The following is a 22,041-nucleotide window of genomic DNA, read 5'->3' as shown; positions in this document are numbered from 1 at the left end:
TTAATGTTTTTCTTCTTATTCATTCTTTTAAGTAACATTCTAAACTGTTCAGGGTTACGCTCATTACTGACTTTTGTAGTAAAAATGACAGGTTATTACTAATATAATATTTCAATAAGTAATGAATTAATTCGAAACATGTTGCAATATCCCGCAGTGAACCTCTGACTATATCTAACCTGAAATATAATAAAATATTAATATTAGAAAAATAAATTAAAAAATGGAAAACTCCACAGAAAGAAATTAATATTAATTACATGCAAATAAACTTTAAATCTTATAATTATTAATATGGAAAGAAAATACCTAATAAAAATAAATTATAAAAATATTTTAAAGGAAAAGAATTAAAAAAATAATTAATTAATAAATGCAACTGAAATTTCACCAGCATACTCTTTTTTATCCACGTGATATATTAAGGTGTATCGATATCGCCAAAACCCAAAATATTAATTCAAATGTGGATAATTTTTAAGAAAGTGTGACATTCAAGAGATGTAAAATATTACTTTTCAAAATGCCAATTACTAAAGCAAAAATTGCAAGAATTCGATACTCATTGAGTTCAGCTGAATAAAAAAGCATTTATTAATATATAAAGTATATGTATAAGATCATAATTTTTGAATAAATGGATTCCTTTTTATGAAATTATCGATATTAAATTGCACATCTATGCAAGCAAAGGCGTGTGAAGATTTTTCGAATAAAAATGAAGCATGATTAGAAAAAAAATTAAGAATATTCAGGTTCTTATATAAAAATGTTTAATGAAAATATTTGTATTATTTTCTTTTGATTTCAGAAAAAAGTATCATATTTGCACACTCAAAAATCCATTTTTAAATGCATATTCTTTATGTTGTTCATCTGACAGTGAAAGGAATGTATTATTTCATTAAAAGTTTCAAGATTATTCTTCGTCCAAAGCAGATATTTAAATTTAAAATTTATTAAATAATCCATCATATATCTCTCAACTACCATAATATTAAGTGAAAAAAAAAGAACAAAATTCGTTACAAAAACTAACTGACAAATTTATCAGATTCTTGAAGTTCACTGCTTTTGAAGTTGCAAAAGCAAACTGGCAGCGTTGCATCAAGAGATAAAATGAGAAAAGAAAATAAACTAAGAACTAATTTGGCAAAGAGACAAGCCTATCATTAAAAATATGTCGAGATGTTAAAAAATGAATCTCGACACTTTGACACCGAAAATTACTCATGGAAAAAATGTCCATTTAGTAATTAAAAGATACTTCGTGATAAATTACTTTATCTTCCACTAAATGAAGCTATTAAAGACTACATTTACTATAGCTACCGAGAGAAAATTTAGGAAATATTTTTTGGATCATAAAACAGGTAGAACATCCAATAACAAGGTCATTTTTATGTCAAATTATTTTCTTTTATCTTAAAAGGAGTCATTAATATATGAACGCTATTAATCTATAAAGAAATTACTCCTTATCTTGATAAATGCTAATAAAACTCTGATACAGAATTGTAATATTTTTTGGTTAAAGACAAGAGCCAATCATAAATGCAGTAGTTTAAAAAGAGAAATCTGATAATTTATTAATAACATTATCAAACAAGCTGCATAGTTTTCGCATGTTATTAATATAAGCAGTTTAACAGCAATTGCTGAATATAGATTGATTGAAATTGCTTAATTGAGCTAAGAGTACTTATTTCCCTATTTTTTAATTAAAAGTAATGATTATGTTTGATTTTAGAATAACATCTAGAAAACTAAATAAGAAATTCTATAAGTTTCGTCAATCCCGATGATTTTTTTTATATGTATATCAATGGTTTTTACAATAGAACAATAACACGTGAGAAGAATTTTGTGTTCAAAGAGTTAAACTAAAAAGATAGCCAAATATTCTGGATGAAAAATTAATTGATACACGATTGAAACTAAAACGGAAAAGATTTCTAGGGAAGTTAAAGTTCTTGCAGGTAAAGATGAAAACTTTAAAGAGACGAGTGTAATTTTGATCATCGAGCCAAAGTGAACAAGTGAAAGAAAAGATTTTACAACTCTAGTGGTTAATTGGATGGATAGGCTGCTGCCTGTTATTTTCCTGTTATTTTAAAATGAAAATTCTAACAATGTGCTTTTACCCGTGTTTGCTGGAGTATATAATAAAGCAACCAACCTTTAAAAGTTTGCATGAATGCTTGCCTTGGATTAATACTTGGAAATAAAGATTTTACAACTTTAGTGTTCAATAAAAGTATTTGGTTTTAAAGTTTATTTCCTGCGAATCTGTAATAATCATCCTATTCCTTGAATTGGCTTTAATATTATCTGCACGTGAGATTTTTTTTTTCTTCGTTAAAGCGTATTCTGAAGAACTGAAACATTTGCGGAAAAGAAAAGAATCTTTGTTATTTACTAATTTGCAATTGATTTTTTTTGATCGATGCGTTCGAATTCTCAAGTAATGATCAATAGAAAATTAGGGAATATTAGCATATTCACGTGATGCCAATTATAAAGAGAAAATCAAACAGCGGGTCTCCAATTAAACTTGATTCAAATCTCTGTTTACATTACTTCTTAAAATTCAACGATTTTGCTTATTGGAAAGATGGAAGAATTTCATAAATCATACAACCCTTCGTGAATATAGAGTGCGACGATATTAATAGGTAAAGTTTTCCTTTTGTATTTCTAATAAATACAAATATAATTTTAATCCAATATATAATGAAAAATGAACTAGTAATAATCGAATTTATCTCATATTGCAAAGTATAATTTTTTCTCATTTGCTTCAATCAAAAAAATAAGCTTCATTTTTGAATTTAGCATGAAGATTTCCGTAGATTATTATGCAAAATAAGTGCAGTGAACAAAAAAAAGAAAAAAAGAAAGAAAATAAAAGAAATAGACCACCCGGAATGACTTTTGATTTAATGATCAGATCTTCACGTTCTGGAACTCATTCTTAATGGTTCAAAGGGGTGATCTCAAATATGCAGTAAAATAGTGCAGACGATAGTTTAAGTTACGAAATCAGACACAAAAACGTACTATGTCTGAATAAACATACCTTTTTTTTCAAAGGATTCGGATTTCTGACCCCAAAATATAGGAGGTAGTCGAAATCAGGAAAATATGGTCCCAATAGTTTGGTTTGGACCCCTTAATGTTAATTTTACTTTTTGCGTATTTTTCTATATCTCAACAGCTTTTTAAGCAAGTTTAAAAATTTTCACATGCAATCATAAAATTCGTTTATCTAAAGATGATTCCAAGAAAAAATAACCTATTTATAATAAAATATTTTATTATTTTATTTAAGAATGGTGGAAACAAATATCGCATTGTAAGGTGTACAATTTTTGCATCATTTTAAAGAATGTAATTTTACATAGCAAAGAACAAAATTTAGGCCGAAAAGTTCCCGAGAAATGGAATTGCAAATATCTAACTTTTTTGAAATTTGATTTCTCAGGAACTATTCTACCGATTTTGCTCAAATTTTATATTTTGCTACATAAAATTACATTCTTTAAAATGATACAAAAAATTGTATACCTTACGATTCAAAATTTTATCGAACCATTAACCATTATGATTGAAACCTCAAACGTGAAGATTCGATCAGACATGATACAATGCTTCTTAGAAGAGAAAATGCCTCAATACGGACCACCATAAACGAGAAATTTCATCCTTTAGTATTCCAAACGTAATGACATTTTGCGTATTTTCCTTCACTGCTCAGTTTAGTAGCTCGAACGTAGTGACATTTTTCTTATTTCAGCCTCCAATGCGCAGTCTATTTCGCTGCATCGGACTACTAAATTGATCCGTGCTGAGGCCTTCTATATTTTAAGAGGCGTTAACGTAGGTTAAGGTACTTTATTTACGTCGCACTAGAGCTGCGCAATGGGCTATTGGCGACGGTCTGGGAAGCATCCCTAATGATGATCCGAGGACATGCCATCGCAATTTACAACCACTGCAGGGGGGATGGCTCCCCTTCTTTGGTAGCCCGTGAAGTCGAGCATTTCAAGATAGAACAGTTTAACGATACCACGCACCCTCGGTCCCTACGCAGGCTGATGAAAGTGGTCACCCACCAGCTTATTGACCACAGCTAGTGATGCTTGACTTCGGTGTTCTACTGGGGTCTTTACGGTAAGTCAACTGCGGGACTCTAAGTGGCGTTGCATGAAAGCAACGATAAAAAAATGTTTTGAACTGGATTTGAAACCAATTTTATCTATTTAATTAGAGCAGTTTAAAAATGAAAAGATGAGCGTTTCTAAAAAGCATTTAATGAATTCGATTTAATGTATATTAGTGGAAAATTGCAATTAAGATATTGCCTTTTATTTCTTGTTCGTAAGCTTCCAATTTGTGCATTATATATATCCCTAATACTCATTTAAACTATTGGCATCACTCTTGGCTTTCTCACAAATGACTGCTATTTAAAGCGAAACAAAATATTTGCAGTCAGTCACATGAGATCTACAGAACTCAGTGATTTTGCAAAATAAATCAATGTCGTATTTTTATTTATGACTAAAGATCTTTTCCCTAGAGATCTAGATTCTTTGCTTTAAGAAATATCATTTAGAAAATTTTTTCCCAATGTTTACCGGCAAATAATAAAAAAAAGCGCAAGCTCTTCACGGAAGATTTGCATTTGCGTTGTTTTTTTCAATGACACAGTAAAAGCCCTTCAACCTCTTGCGTTGCCAAAAAATTCACACTTGCGCTTATCAGAACAATTGACTGCAACTCACTGGGAGGCATTAAATGTTCGATGCTTTATAGAAATCGGAATTATCTCCTTTATTTTTGAGATACGAAGCACTAATGTCTTTTTAATTTCAGAGATCGGCATTCCAGACGTTGTTGGCAATTTTGTGACATAAGTATCTTGACGTGTGTGGCTCACTTTTCAAGCATAATTGATTAAATATGAATTTAACTTAGTTATCTACCATTTGTCAGTAACAGAGGATTGATACTTAACAAGCGACAACGAAAAACACAAGTAAATGCCTATTTTTGAAACTCTAATAAAATGAGCCAAAATACTGTTTCTTTAAATTATGGCAACATTTTAAGAAATTAATAGCAGAGAAATCAAATTTATTGAAAGACCTTAAAAAATAATACTTGGAATGTAAGTTATGATGCAAGCGTAAATAACCTTTTAAATTATTATGCTTTATACTACATTTATAACAAATTATTAATTTAGCTACATACTACAATTTTCTGAATCGGTTGTATGATATATGCAATTGCGACTTTCCAAGATTTGAAAGCAAATCTTAAATTAAATGCACATAATTTAAGTTTTGAAACTGATTAAAATTTGTGAAATAAGATTTTATTTCATAAATTGTAAAGCAATTTCTTTAATTTTGTAACACCTTGAAAATATAATCTGACATTCTATCATTTTTTTAAGTAACTAAAGCTGGATTTAGATATTATTTACTTTTTACAGGTTTTAATAGCTATTTTGTGTTTTTCTTAAAATAATAAAAATATTTTTTAATGCGAAAACTTGATTAAGGATATTTTGTAGAACATTTTGCTTTGACACTGACGCAAGGTTTGTGAGAAATAATTTTTTCCCCGCGATAGAAGGTTGAAAATTTTTTTTTTAAGTAAGTTAAAGTAGATTGAAATTGTTTTTATAAATGATATTTTTGCAGTAATTGATAGTCAATATTATTTTGTGCTTTATTGTATAAAAATGGCGATAAAATTTGGAGAAAATTAAGCTTTCAGGAACGTAATTTGTTTTATTTCTTTTGAAGTTTTTATGTGTTTACAGTAGTTAAAGTTTTGAAATGTAAACATGAATTCCTGTTAAATTTATTATCTTAATATAGTTTTATTAATTGCTTTAGATAAATGCCATAAAAATAAAGCATTTTGCGCATCTCTGCGCTATGAAATAAAAATTTATCTTTCAGAATAACTGAATAAAAGTAATGGAAAAAGTATCGCGTATCAATTAAAGTACTTAGATAGATATTTATTGGTTCACAAATCTATGCAAGCTGATTCTAAGATTACGGAACAAACTTGGAGGGGTGGATGAGCGTACAAAAATATGTATTTTTTAATAAGAATGTAGGGTCTGACGTAGCGAGGTAAGGCACATACGCAAGAAATGTCGCGGAGTGAAAAATGTGTTTATTTACAATATTAAAGCAAAGTACTTCTATGCAGCAATGCAGTATTTGCTATAAATGTTGAAAATTGCGACCATCAATACTACAGATGTAATTTTAGTTTGATGATTATTTTCTAAAGACAAATCACGGTAGTTTACTTAAAATTCCCAATACATCCCGAATTTCAAGAATTTTTTCATTGTTTTCCAGATATACTGCAGACTAAATGTTAAAAATTTACTTTTTAAAAAAAATTTATGAATTTTGAAAAAAAAGTAACAGAAATAAAATTTTTACATTTAATCATTCATTATTTTTAAAATTAAAAATGGCTACTTCGTATGATTTAAAAATAAAGTAATGAAATTGTAAACAAATGTTCAATTTGCTGGAAACAAATTAAATTATCTAGAATATACATAATGCAAATTTCATTGAATTATTTTTCAAAGTTATTTTGTGAGATTTTATCTTTTGAAAAATGAGAAAAATTTGGTCACGGAAAAAAAATGCCTTCAAAGCTTTAATATCACGCAGAGAAAAATATTCAGTCAAAATTACCATATTGTATGGTTAATGACAGTTCTCATAAAAAAAAGGGGGAAACGTAATTCTGGTTAATATAGATAAAATATATTGTATTTGAACCATGGTAATTTTTCCTTTCATATCAAAACGTTTCAAAGGAAATTCCGGTTTTCAAAATTATAGTTCTTATTACCACACATTTAGTAAAGAATGCAAAACTGAAAAGTAAACTTAACTATAATAAATTATTAGTTGTTCCATGCTCAAAGGTATGATGATGAAATTACCAAATTTACCAAATTTATCAAATTTAATCATCACATAATATAAAACCAATTTTACCAGTATGTCCCGTTGTTACTGAACTGTCAATATGGCAACATTTTTTCCCAATATGTCAAAAAAAAATTTTACTTAATGAGTTTTAGTGATATTTCAGCTATACTGTCAATATACTTTGTTAGATTCTTTGTCTTTTGTATGATCTCTTTGTATAAATAATGATTGTATTTCATTAATAATGAAAAAAGAAAAAGCATTGAACCACAAACAACATTTAAGGCTTAAGGTTTTATTTAAATTCTATTTACTTAGTGGGTGCTATATGTTTCAACTAAAATTGCAGCATACTGAACTGTCAATATGCTTTGATAAGATCAGTAACTGATCCTCTGTGTATGCTACCAATCGCTGTGAAAAATAAAACTGATCTATTCAGTTTTTTACCCATTTTAAGTATATCTGATAAGGAAATTTTTTTATGAGAATTAAGTACTATCATTACTTAGTCATTAAAACTTTCATCGCAAAAAGATTGATTGAGGAAAAAAAATAATGTTCAGAATTTCTAAAAATGACTTTTTTACCGTAAAGAGCGAAATGGAAAAAAAGGGAACAAATTGAAGATAAATATACTTATAAAAACACAGAGTAAAATATTTGAAAATACAAAGCAAACGATATTTTTTAAACCAGTGTCTCTTCCATTTTTGCGACAATTAAGCGTTCCATCAAAGCAGATGCCCAATGATTTCCTGTCAAGCATGTTCGTAAAAAGAAGCCATTTATTTCAAACTCTGCGGGAAAACCAGTCATTAAAATGTCTCTGCATCAACAAAGCTAACAAAATGAAACGGAAATTATTCTCGGACAAAAAAAAAGTCTCTTCTCTAAAGAATATATTTTTCATAAAAGCAGAAACATTTGCATGGCATTTTTATCACTACTGCTAACAAAAGAACTTAGTGATGGGTCTATTTTCCTAATGATTGAAACACATCTTACGATGAAAAGAATATTTTATCGAAAATTACACACCAACCATTGAGTATACCGCGTATATTTTCGATTAATAATTAAGTTTAAACATCAAATGTATACAGCACGATGTCTATTTATTTCATTTTGTTAGAATTTTGTCAATAAGATATTATTCCTTCCAAGTGATAAATTAATTACGGGTCTTTAATGTCAAATTGAGATAAATGCTCTCAAAAAGTTAGTATCGTTAAGTTGTCATAATTAAGATTTTTTGAAGAATAAGTTCAATTCATAAACTTTGACGACTCAGTTTCGCTTTATGGCAATACAATGCTTAACAGTTTTCTTTATCATAAAGGCAAATTGAATATTAAGACAGGAAAGCATAAAGATTCTATTCTCTGTTATTATTTAAGTATTTATCATTATAAGCATCTGAAACCCAGTAGTTCATGTTTTTATTTCATAATAACAGAGGCTAAGAGATGTTTCAGTTCTCGAAAATAAATACTGTTTTTGTATGAATATTTAAAATATGCGACGGAGGAACCTGTAAACGTACAAAAGTATATTTTAGATAAAGATAAATAGTATCGTTAAGGTCATAATTAAGAATTTTTGAAATATAAGTTCAATTGATAAGCTTTGACGACTCAGTTTCGTTCTATGACTATAAAATGCAAAACAGCTTTCTTCAACATAAAGGCAAAACTGATATTAAGACAGGAAAGCATAAAGATTTTATTCTTTGACATTAAGTTCTTACCTTTTATAAACTTCTGAAGCCCTATAGTTTATGTCTTTATTTCATAATAACATAGGATGATTGATATTTGCTACCTACTTATCCTCCTCGTTCTAACTGACACATAAGGCCTCGAATCTCTTTTTCCTGTCCTGTGCCAGTCCTCTTGTCTCCTCCCATTCATTTAGTTTCGCTTTTCATCTATATTTGTCAAGTAAATCTCGGCCTTCCTCTTTTACGTTTTCCATTGGGTGCCCAAGTAAGTGCCATGTTAACAAGGCTATCCCGTTTTAAATGAAGAATGTGTCCAATCCATCTCCATCTTCACTTCAAAATTTTCTCATGAATGGGTGGTAATTTTAATTTATGAAAATAAATACTGTTTTTTGCATGACTGCTTGAAAACATAAGATAATGTAATTTAGGAGTTGATGAAAGACTTTGCTTATTATTTCAATTCTGAATATAGTTTTATTGTTTCAAAATTGCTTTAACTCATTGTGAAATTATCTAAAAATCAAATAAATTTCATTGAAATACTTTATAATTTACCTCTTTAAACACATCACAGATAAAAAAAAAAGCTTTTTTTGGTTTCCATTGTGATACACATTTTGACATGTTTTTGATTTTTAATTTGCAGTCGTTGATTATTTATTTACCTTTTAAGTCTTTTTTTTTACCGTAAAGATTAAAAAATTACTTTGATAACTAAACTAGTGAACTAAAATGCTTTTTTCACAAAGCTCTTTTTATGCATTTTTGAGAGCAACCGTGCCATGAAAATCTATTTATCTTAAATTTTTTTAAAGCACATTAACCTCGCTAAAACACAGAAGTTATAGACTAAGTTTATACTTTCATCGAATCTGCTTAACAACACTTTCAGAAATTAAACTTTTATTTTTGACCATTCAGCAATTCTAGAGCTGTATTTCGTTAATTTGGAGAATCATTTCGTCACGAAATTTCGTGATTATTAATGAAATGCGAGCTCTCAAATATGTAACGAAAATGTTTTCTCAACTCGGAACCTCATCTTAGTGCATTGTGGAATATTTTTAAACTAAAATGACGAAACTTGAAGGGAGACAAGATGATCTAGAATGACAAAATATTTCGTTACTTTTAAGGAAATTCGTTTCTTTAAAAAATGACGATAGTTATTTCGTCACTAGGGCGAAATGTTCACTCAGAGCATATACCAGGAAACGCTTTCATTAAAAAACAAGAAAGTTTCGTGTAATTTGAGTACCAATTTTTTTACAGTGTGCATATGTACAATAATCAACCAACAAGAAACCATCATAAATAGTAATTTTATTATCCTTAACAATTTACAAAAACTTTAAAACGAAAAAAAAAAGTCACAAAGCAATTTTAAAGTTATTTTTGTTTGTAACAAGGTTAAAAAGATCTTCTAGTTCACAAGAAGCAAATGTGACTCAATTCATAGTAAATATACTCCTATATACATTTTCATTTCCTGTTCAAATGCGACGATGAAAGAAAAAAAAATTGAATCAACCTTGTAATTCACATTAAAAAAAGGGCAGAAAATTGTAGTCCTGGTAATTTAGCGAGTTTCTTGAAATCTCAGTGGGAAGGTTGTTGATAAAAAGTGGTATTTAGGGTAGTATAAAGTACAGCTGCTTATTACTTTATCCCCACCCAGCTACTTCTCATTTTTCCTAATGTAAATATCTCTTTTTTTTAGACTAGCAATAAAGAACACACGAGTAGCTTAGTTATACTCAGTGAAACCTTGCATCTAATGTCGTTGGATCTCCATAAATTGCTGCAAATGATATCGTTGAGGGTTTGATAAGGAGTTATTCTAGCTGTTACACTGATAGGGTATCATCAAGTCATAATTTGAAATCAAGATAGCGCATTACTTACTTAATACATTTCATTAATAGCTGATGCCATTTGAAGTTAACTTCGTATAACTACCGAAATTTTTATTTTGGATTAATTAACTTATGAGGCATGAAAATGTTTCTTCGTCAAATTGTCTAAGTTTGATATGAATAATTGACTCTTCATTATTTGGATTAATGATTATATTTAACAGCTTTGCTTTTTATGCTTATATTTTTAAGGGGAAAGTAGTTATAATTGTATTTGAAATACTAAATTATATATTCGATTTTATTTTCAAGAGGATTTGCATTTACTCTTATTATATTTTATTTGCAATTGCTTGCATTAAAAAATTATAATTGTTTGCTAATGTTACTTAAAGCTTAAGCTGTAAACATGTTCCAGAAGCTGGGTCCGTAGAAAGGATATATTATAGTTCTATATTATAGTTTATAAGCCTAAATTGAGCACACAAGCCTGCAAATGTATGTAATTCCAATAGACTTTTATCAAGACAGTAACTAAGGTTTCTAATTTTTTCTTTCATTATTTTTAATAAAATTAAGGTGCTTTATTTTAATTGTAACTGTTTAAAAATTTCATTTTTTTAAACTTTATTTTAACAAATTCATTGGTCTTACTTAGACCAAGTTAAATTACAATCCGTTTCAATTCACTATTGGCGAAGAGAAATGCGAAGATTCGAGTCTTTAACTCTTCTTTTTCATACAGATCACCGGAAATCCGTGGCTCAAGCTGCTATATACATTTAAAAAAGCTTGCTGCTTTCAAGTGTTCATTCGGAAAACATTTAATTCACCTTTTTCTTACAGCTGATACAACACGTGGACCATATGTGATGGTACAATATGGAACACCGTAGGTAAAGGGTTAATTTACCATATGTAAATATAAACCCTTTCTAATATGTATTCGAAGCACAGAACAACATAAAACAAATGCTTGTTCAATTCTAAAACACTCTCAAGTAGAAAAAAAGAACTTTCATTGAAGTCAGGAGAAATAAAAGATTAAAAAATGTAACTCATAATTTTTTAAAAATTACTTCATAAATACGTATAAGTTTTGAGTTGACGTAACTGGGAAATGAGTTTTGTGATAATTGGTCCCGACAGTAATTACGACTCATCATTAGCATTTCATTGAAAAACTAATAGGATATCATAACTTACTCTTGATAACTGAATCTTGATTTCTTAACTAATTCCTGATAACTTAGATTGACTAATAAAAAATCAATCAATTTTAATTTCTTAAATTTAATTTTTCCTTTCAATCTACAAGTGTTGACCAAAACTTTTTTGAATAAAGATATTGGTTGGAAAGATTTGACTTCAAAATCAAAATTGCGGAATAAAATTTTAGAGTCAATTGTTGGAGGCATATTGTCCATTTATTATTTCGAAGTTATAAATCTATTGGAAATTAATATATTTTTTTCAGAAAAAGTAAGCTTTATACGTAATTACAAATGATATTAATATATTTTACGTATTATATTATTTGTTTATAGTAATAATACTATTATTACTATAATTATTAATGTTAAATAATTTTAATAATTTGCATACTATTTTTCAAATGGGTGGTGATTTTAATTTNGGCTGCGGTCAGTGTGCGGATGGGTGACCACTTGGATCAGTCTATGTAGGGACCGAGGGTGTGCGGTATTGGCCCTCGTTAAACTGTTCTACCTCAAAGTGCTCGACTTCGCGTGCAGGTCATCGGGCTATCGAAGCGGGGGGTGCCATCCCCTCTGCAGAAGATGAAAATTTTGATGGCACGTCTTCGGATCATCCCCAGGGATGTTTCCCAGACAGTCGCCAATAGGCTATTGTGCAGCTCTGAATTACACCACGTAAATGAACTACAGTAACATCAAATCAAATTAATTCAGAGAAAGTGCTATTCCAAGTGTAATCTATGTTTTGAGTAAAACCATGATTGCAATGCAGTTACGGATCTGTGCCTTTCATTGTTTAATTTGTACCGCTGCTTAATGCTTTCCTTGTAGACAATTTTCCACTGGTGAAATATTAACAGGGTATAGTCCTATATAATTAAATAAAATATTTCATGATAGATTGAATCTAATCACACCGTATGAGCTATCATTACTCCCGATTGGCCGGCCTTGTTAGACAGACACTTTCTTACCTGTCGGCCACTTTTGGAACTAAATAATTTAATTTCCCTAATTGTTTTCTGGCACATATACCAACCAAATTCGGACAAGTTAACATTTTTGATCTCCAGTTCAAAGTAAACTTTGTCAAGAAAAAAAGAAAACACATTAAATTTCCCCATACATAAGTTTAACAAACTTATCTGTTACGGAAATGCTAGATTATATAAAGGAAATCTTTTATGCTCAAAACCTTTAATTGTTAATATCATTACATTAACTAATAAGAGTGTTCGAAATGCAAACTTTTTCTAAGCATAAAACTGTAATTTATAAATTACTTTCTTCACGTTGCCTAATTGATGAATAAAAAGCAAACTTTAAGCTACAAATTTTTAGCCATCAGTGCTTTCAAAGAATAAAATTTTAAGACCATTGCAAGCCCAACAAATCTGTTAATTTATGCTGTTAAAAATATAAAGGATTGAATCAAACTTATTTAATCCAATTTGTATCGAACGAGCCTTCATCCAAAGCTAATAATTCGTCCGTGTGATAAAGCTAAAGAAAATGCAAATTTGAAATTGAATATAAATAGATGCAAAGGGAGAAAAATTTAAATCATCCTGTGAATTTTATTTACATTTTACCAACTAAGTAAAAACACAGAAACAAATATTATTGCAATACTATTGGCAAGTTCTTAGCATTATTTTAGATATAGCTGAAAACAAATATTTCGTAGTGACATCTATAATATTGTAGCCGATAACAAACTTAAAACATCTAGATATCAATTTCTTATATTCTTTCATCTTTACAAAAACAAAACATTTCACGCCTTAAATATTTTTCATTACCGATCCAAAGTCAATTCAATTAATTAATAAGTCAGACACAAAGGACAATTTTGATTTTTAATAATGACATGCCGAACTTCAATTTCAATTGACAGTTTGTGGTTCTTCCCCAGAATAAAAAAACAACCATAAAAAAATTCCAACCTAATACACACAACAATACTCCATATGCCTTGCCTAAACCTTCTATTCGTGCCTGAATTTAGCGATTAAAGATCAGAAGTTTATACTTAAGTGGCCTTCCCCATCTTTTTTCAGACTCAAATAGCTGATGTTATCTCTATCGTAATTGCACCTATGCTGATCTCAAGCGGGTAAAACCTCCCTCGTAATCAAAACACTAACTTGTTGCTCTGTTTGCCCCAAGACGCGCTGATTGCTCCTGAAACATCCCACGCCTTGAATGTGTTGACAGAGTTTTCTAATGATCTTTTTTTGTCGGTGGTTATTGTCCAATTAGTACTCAAACTTGTTACCAATTTGAATCACTCTTCACTAGCAATAGAAAACAAAATAAAACTTGCTTCTAAGTATTAATGCAAATTAAAGAAATAGTCGTTTTAATTTTTTTTTCTTAAATACAAACGAATTAAAGCTAGTGACTAACTGCGATAAAGAACCATATATGATTGCAATAAATATAGTAAGCTGTAATTGTTGGAATAGTTTCTTCTCTAGGTAGAAAAAGTAAAACACAATATAGCAATTTTACCAATTTCAATCACTCTTCATTTGCAATAGATGATAAAATAAAACTTATTTCTAGGTATTAATGATAAGCAAATGAAATAAATAGTCATTTCAAGTTGTTGTTGTTGTTTTTATTATTTTTTAAATACAAACGAATTCAAACTAGTTACTCACTGTGATAAGGTGAACCATATATTATTACAACAAATATAGTAAGCTGTAATTGTTTGTTGGGATTAGTTTCTTCTCTAAGTAGTAAAAGTAAAATGCAATATAGTAATTTCGCCAATTTCAATCACTCTTCACTTGCAATAGAAGATAAAAATCAAACTTGTTTCTAAATTTCTAAATATTAATGATAAGCAAATAAAAGAAATAGTCGTTTCAAGTTTTTTTTCTTTAAATAACAAACGAATTAAAATTAGTGACTAACTGCGGTAATAAACCATATATTATTACTATCAATATAGTAAACTTTAATTGTTTGCTGGTATAGTTTCTTTGCTAAGTAGTAAAAGTGAAATGCAATATAGGAATTCCGCTAATTTTAATCATTCTTCAATTGCAATAGAAGATAAAATAAAACTTGTTTCTAAGTACTAATGATAAGCAATTGAAATAAATAATCTTTTTAAATTGTTTTTTAGAAATACAAACGAATTAAAACTGATGACTAGCTGTTAGAAGGAACCATATATTATTGCAATAAATATATTAAGTTGCAATTGTTTGTTGCGATAATTTCCTCGCTAAGTATGAAAAGTAAAATGCTATAAGGCCATTGTCTGCTCTAGATAAATTAGGAACAATAATTTTTTTTTTTAAATGCACATCTTAGGGAATAAAAATGGAAATTTCTCGGAAGAAACAATGCAATATTTTTTCTACAGGATGTGGTAAGGAATGAGAACTTAAAATAGAGCTTTTAAAATTTTTACATAACATTATAAAAACAAAAAAAAAAACTAATAATTTTTTTTTAAAAATTAAAAGATAATAATGCAGCAATAACTCACACACAAATGACGAGTGGGTTTTTCCCCTCGAATTTAGATGCTTACTAAATTTATTTTTGTTTTAAATCTTCTATTATTTATTTACTAAAGGATGATTTCTTGTAGTTTATTCAATCTTTACCACTTTAAAGCGTAGTTTCGCAAAAAAAGGTGGATAAAACATGCAAGCTAGCGTTGTATAAAAGGTTCCATCTCTCTTACTCTTACCATCTCACTGTCACCTACATATTGGGTTTCTGATAATATTTTACAGAGGAGAATATTTTTAACATAATTTAAAAGTTTTTTTTTCTGATCTGTAGAGCTACTTCCATGCAAAAGTTATATTTAAGAATATTTAAACGTTTCATAACTTGATAGAAGTGACAATAGAGCACCACAGGAATGTGCCATAGAATAAAAAATGCCATAGAGCACTGAAATCTCAGAAAATGGATATATTGAAAAAAACATGATTAGCGATTGAAAGCAAATTCGTACAAGAATTTGGTGTTTGACCAAAACGTCCTCAGTTGAAATCCATCACATAGTAAGGAAAATTTTTGGAGTGAATTTAATGTATGGTTTTAATGCATTGAATTCGATAAAGTAAAAATAGATAAGCAAGCAAACGTAAAAATTCTACATCGAGAAAAGAACACCCAACAATACGTAATTTCAAAAGAGACTCCTAAGTTCATAAATTGATTTTTCACGCAATCTGCAACCTCGATAATTTGTTATACAGATTCGATAATTTGTTTTATAGATGCACGACAAATGATTAAACATGAATGGTAACTATGTAGAAAAGCAGTTCCTTATTAATTTTGTGTCTCTTGAATCCTCAGAGGCCAGGGTAGCCTTGTTGGCAGGGCGCTGGACTCACATTTGTGAGAACAGGAGTTTGAATCCAGCAGGTGTAGTAAATGGAGACGTTATATCTGTCTGGTCACAAAGTCCTCTATGTTCCCATAAAAAATTATATTTCTGGGGATACTGAATTGGATATTGATCGTTCTCTGGTTCAGGTCGAAATTACGATCTATGGATGAATGAATCGATGTATGAATGGTTCGGCCTTACAAACGGGTGTGACGTATGGGTGTTGCAGAAGTCAAAATCTTGGCCATAGATGGCGCCACTGGAAAAAGAAAAACAACCACACCCCCTCTGCCTTAATGGCCGATGACAACAACATTGAATCCTCAAACCGAAAATATTTATTATTTTCGGTCAAAAGACTTATGACCTTATTTTATGTTCCACGTTCACATAATCAATATACAGTATGCTCTCGAAAACCTTGTTATGTCAAAAAACATTTCCCTTTGGTCTTATATATCCACATACTGTTAATTTGAGTTCCTAAGTCGAATAGTTTCTTCTCAAAACCTTGCTATGTCGAATTTTTTTCGAAATAGAAAAGAAATTTTTTCACGAAAATCACAATGTAAGTTCGTTGTAAAATAATTTTTTTCTCTATTTAATGCATAATTATTTTTGTCTTACTTTTAAAAATAAAATTATTATTCTTGCACTTAGACTTATAGTCAACTATTATCATTACTTCTTATGTTTCATGTCTATACTTTTTAGAGTAATATTTTAGAATATATTTTTCTACTTTTTAGAACATATTTAGTTCTGACTTTGTTGCGTTAACTTTTATTTTTAATTACTCCTCGTCTTACAAACAAAAAATTTAGGGATGGCCTATATTTAGGGATGGGTAACTGAGATAGAAGAAGCAAACTAGAAAAAATGCTTATGACTATATTCCATTCAATAGATGGTATTGAAAATCGGTATATGTATTTTATGTAGAAATTTCAAAATTGCTAAAAAATGAAGAAAAAATCAGTCGAAGACAAAAAAAAGTTCATAATGTCCAATTTCCTCTCTTTTTTTGGTTCACTATATCCACAAAAAAAATATTATATGTGCATAGCAAAGTACGGAAGCGAACATTTCGTTCACTATATCCGGGAGTTCACTATAAAGCATGTTCGCTATAGCGGGGTTTGACTGTAGTATATCAATCAAAATCAATAATATAGGCAGAAAAGATTTAAAAAGATTTCACATACTCTACTTTATTTGGTAGAGTTTTTGACGAATGTAATTAATATTATCTGTAAAGATGGTAATGAACAGGATGTACGTGGTGTGCACTAGTGTCTTAATTAAGAGAAGTTTCAAATTTCTTTAACTATCTCCTGAATCACTGGACTGATTAAAATAAATTTTGGTTTCAAAACTGCTCGATATAAAAAAAAAATCTTTCAAGTTTATTATAAACATGCATAATTGTGCTTAACATTCATTGTAATTGGAAGTAATGAGACAGTAGTTACAAAGTTGAAGAAAAAAATAGTTTAAAAAAATAGAGTTCCTTTACAGAGTATTTTCATTGGTATGCATGTTATGATTCCATGCAGAAAATAAAACAGTTTAGTTGGACAATTAGTTTAACTCGTTTTTCAACATTGTTTTCAAGCCCTGGATAGTTGCAGCTGAGATGTTGCAGTTAACCTCCTTTAAAAATCACTGATGTGCTCTATGGAGTTAAAGCAATACATCCTAGAAAAGAGAAAGCCTAAGCACGGATTAATTTAGTAGCCCAACGTGACGAACAAAAAGTGCAAAATTAGAAAAATGTCACTACGTTCGGGGAACTAAATTGCGCAGTGGAAAGTAATAAAAAACTCGCTACTAAGTTCAGACTACTTAAACGATCGGATTTCTCATTTATGGTAACCCATACGGAGGCCATCTCTCTTCTAGGAGGAGTTGGTCGAAGTCCGAAGAACTGACTGGTTAGTCTATTCTGCGTTTTTGATGCTTCGGTAAAATGAAATAAGGGCAGATCACACCCTAAAAAAGGAGAAAGTTGGATTACAAGACCTTATTTCAAAATTTACTCTAGTCACAGAATCTCTTTCAAAGACATGAAGAATCGTCCGGCCATCCAGCATGATGACTTTCCAGCTCATCTAATTGTCAATAAATATTACAAATAAATTTAGATTTAAAATTTTCGACTTCCAACACAAAATTGGTTTTAGTGTTAAAAGTAAGATTTTATCTAATTACTTGAGAAATAATAATGCCTCTGAGTACATTGATACTGGTGCAACTGAAATAATTTTGTAGACTTAACCTTAAATTTGAAGTCCTTACGTTTATCGTAAACAGATATAATGGGTTTGTAGCGGTTCACAATATTTAATGTAATTTAAAGCTGCAATGAATAACAGACAACTTTTATATTTACTTCTTTATTTTTCCCAGTTAAATCGCTCACTTAAGTGTCTATATATTACGGGGAATCCCCGGCTGAAGTGGAAGTAGTAGCTGTTTTGGTAACGCTTCTTATTTTTATCAATAGGTGTCACTACCACAGTATGACGAGGTTACCGACTCGACATCACTCCCCTACCAGTAACGAAGTTACGTTACTTTGAAAACATAGTAGGAGTAGAATACATATTAATATAACTGTATTTATATATAAATACAAATTATGTAAACAAAGGGAGGAAAACATAAAGAACTAATTATAGCTTTTAAGTAAACATTTCACGAAAAGTCAGTAAAGTCTTTAAATCGAACAGGAAGTCTAACTCGTCTTCCACAACGTGTTCTTTTCTCAGGTTGTTGTTCCACATGTTTTTCTTTACTTGGCACTGGAACGGATACAAGATCATTTTCTGAAGTTGGAGGCAGAGGCTCATCAGGTTTCAACTCATACGCAGGTTTTAGTCTGTCTATGGAGACATTAACTTGCTTGTTTTTAATTAAAATTAGAAAATATTTTGTGTTTCTTTGTAATACCAAAAAGGGTCCTTTATAGGGGGGTTCAAGTGGATTTTTTACTTTGTCGATCCGGAGAAACACATGCGAATATGTATGCAAATCTTTCGGGATGAAAATTTTTTGTTTACATTTTAATTTAGATTGATAGAGCTTCAAGAGTGCCATCTGATTCCGAAGATTATTAACAAAATTATCATTAGATATTGGCAATTCAGATTCTTCAAAAAATTCGCCAGGAAACTTAATAGTTTTGCCATAAGCATTTCAGCTACTGTATACTTACAGTCATCGTGCATTGCAGCTCACAAACACTTAAGAATTGTTGGTAATGTTTCTGTCCAGCGGAGAGAGTTATGACACCTAATAGCTGTTTTTAATGTATGGTGTAAGCGATAAATCTTTCCATTGCTTTGAGGATGGTAAGAAGTTGTATGGCTTATCTCTACACCACACAATGAGGCTAAATTTTGAAATAGTTCTGAAATAAATTGAGTTCCGTTGTCAGTGATAACGCGAGAAGGAACACCAAATCGGGTTATCCAGTTTTCATAGAATGCTCTTGCTATACTTTCAGCAGTGATATTTGATAACGGTACCACTTCCATCGAACAGGTGAAGCAATCAATGCACTTCAAACAGTAGGTATATCCATTAGAAGGTGAATAAGGGCCAATTAAGTCAATGTGCACAACACTAAATCTTTCATCCGGTGCTTGAAATTCTGATTTTGTATGTTTAGTGATTTTATTTTTCTGACAGTCAATGCATGTTTGAGCCCACTGTTTAACATCTTTTTTTTATTTCTGGCCAAATGAATCTTTTAGTCATTTCTTTTACAGTACTATGGATTCCAGAGTGAGCTAAACCATGAATTGCAGTAAACATTCTCATCCGAAAGTTTTTAGGTATGAATGGTCTAATATTTGAAGTAGAAATATCGCAATACAATAGTTTTCCTGATGGTAGCTGATGTTGTTTAAATTTTAATGATTTGAAATGTAATTTCAATTGTTTCAGTTCATCATCATTAATTTGTGCATCTGTTAGCAGGTCAAAACCAATAACAGGTGAATTGATGTCTTATATTCTAGAAAGCCTGTCTGCAACCACATTGTTTTGACCATTTATATGGCATAGGTTGGTAGAGAACTGTGAGATCTATTGCAAATGTCTTAGTAGTCTTGGAGAGGATTTATTATTCTTTTGTTTAAATGCGAATATTAAAGGTTTTTAGTTGGTATATATTATAAAATCACGACCTTCAAGTAAGTGTTTGAAATGTTTAATAGATAAGTATATACTCAAAAGTTCGCTGTCGTAAACGCCGTAATTTTTCTGAGCATCATTAAGCTTTTTTGAAAAAAATGCAATAGGTTTCCAACCATTTGGTGCTTTTTGTTGAATTACTGCTCCAATAGCCCAATCAGAAGCATCTGTAAGAAGTGCCAGAGGGTAAACCGAATTGGGATAGGCCATTAACGCTACTTGAGCAATATCTTGCTTACATTTTTCGAAACTTTCTTTGGTTGCATCAGTCCACGGTACTTTGCGGCAATCCTTTTTTGTAGATCCTTTCAAAAGTTCATGCAGAGGAGCTTGAGTTTTTGCGGCATTCTTTATGTAATTTCGATAGAAATTAACCATTCCCAAGAGGGAACGAAGTTCACGTATAGTTTCTGGTAAGGGATATTCTACAATAGCTTTAATTTTTTCAGGTAGAGGTTTTGACCCTTTACCAGATATCTGATAACCTAAAAAGTCTATCTCAGGTACTCCCAAAACTGATTTACTAATATTAATTCGGAGACCATATTTGCGTTGAAAAACTGTTTCAAGGTGTGAACGATGTTCTTCCTCTCTAGAAGAAGCGATCTACACATCATCCAAATATGGAAACACAAAGTCTAAGCCATAGAAAACTTCATTGATAAATCTCTGAAAGGTTGTTGGGACATTCTTTAGTCCAAAACTTACAACATTAAATTGGTAAAGTCCAAAAGGTGTGATGATGGCAGTTCTTTCTTTATCTTCGTCCGCTACAGGAATATGGAAATAAGTCTTAAAAAGGTCAATTTTAGAGAATATAGTTTTATGAGTTAAAATATGTTGAAAATCTTGGATTTGGAGCATGGGATAACGATCAGGTACAGTTAAATCATTTAGCCTTCTATAATCGCCACAGGGGCGGAAGGAACCGTCTTTCTATGTCACTATATGTAATGGGCTTGCCCATTCTGAATTAGAGGGACTAATAATAATATTGTCTAGCATATATTCGAATTCTTTCTTTACTATTTCCAACTGTTTAGGGTCTAATTGTCTAGCTTTACAATTTACGGGTTGTCTTTTAGTTACTATATGATGTTTCACATTATGTTTGACGGTAGAAATAAGAATATTCGGTTTTGTTATACTGTGATACATCGAAAACACATCATTATATTTACTTAAGCTGTTTGTTGTATTTACACTTTCATTTATAGAGATGGATGCAATGTCACCATAAACTGCAAGGTTAGTTACACCATCGATTAACGCTTTATATTAATCAATAAATTCAACTTGTTCAAAAAATCAGCTCCCAATATAGCTTTACTTATTTTTGCGACAACAAATGGGAATTGAAAATCACGGCGTAAACCAAGATCAAGAATCAAAATTTCTGTACCAAAATTATCGATTTCGGTATTATTTGCTGCATGTAATTTATAGTCATTAATAAGTTTGTGTTTGGAAGTATAAGGAATAAGGCTTACGTCAGCTCCACTGTCAACCAGAAAATGTAAACCCGTTTTTTTGTCCGTGACAAACAAGCATAATCTACGGCAATTTTCCTTATTTACAGCAACAGAGTTTGCCAACAATTCTACTGTTGATTTTGGTTTTCCGATGGATTGTTTTTCCATGCACAAGGGGCTTTGCATTTATCAGGAATATATATATATATATA

Source organism: Parasteatoda tepidariorum, chromosome X1 (assembly GCF_043381705.1).
Source record: "Parasteatoda tepidariorum isolate YZ-2023 chromosome X1, CAS_Ptep_4.0, whole genome shotgun sequence".
Taxonomy (NCBI): Eukaryota; Metazoa; Arthropoda; class Arachnida; order Araneae; family Theridiidae; genus Parasteatoda; species Parasteatoda tepidariorum.
This window is presented reverse-complemented; position numbering follows the sequence as displayed.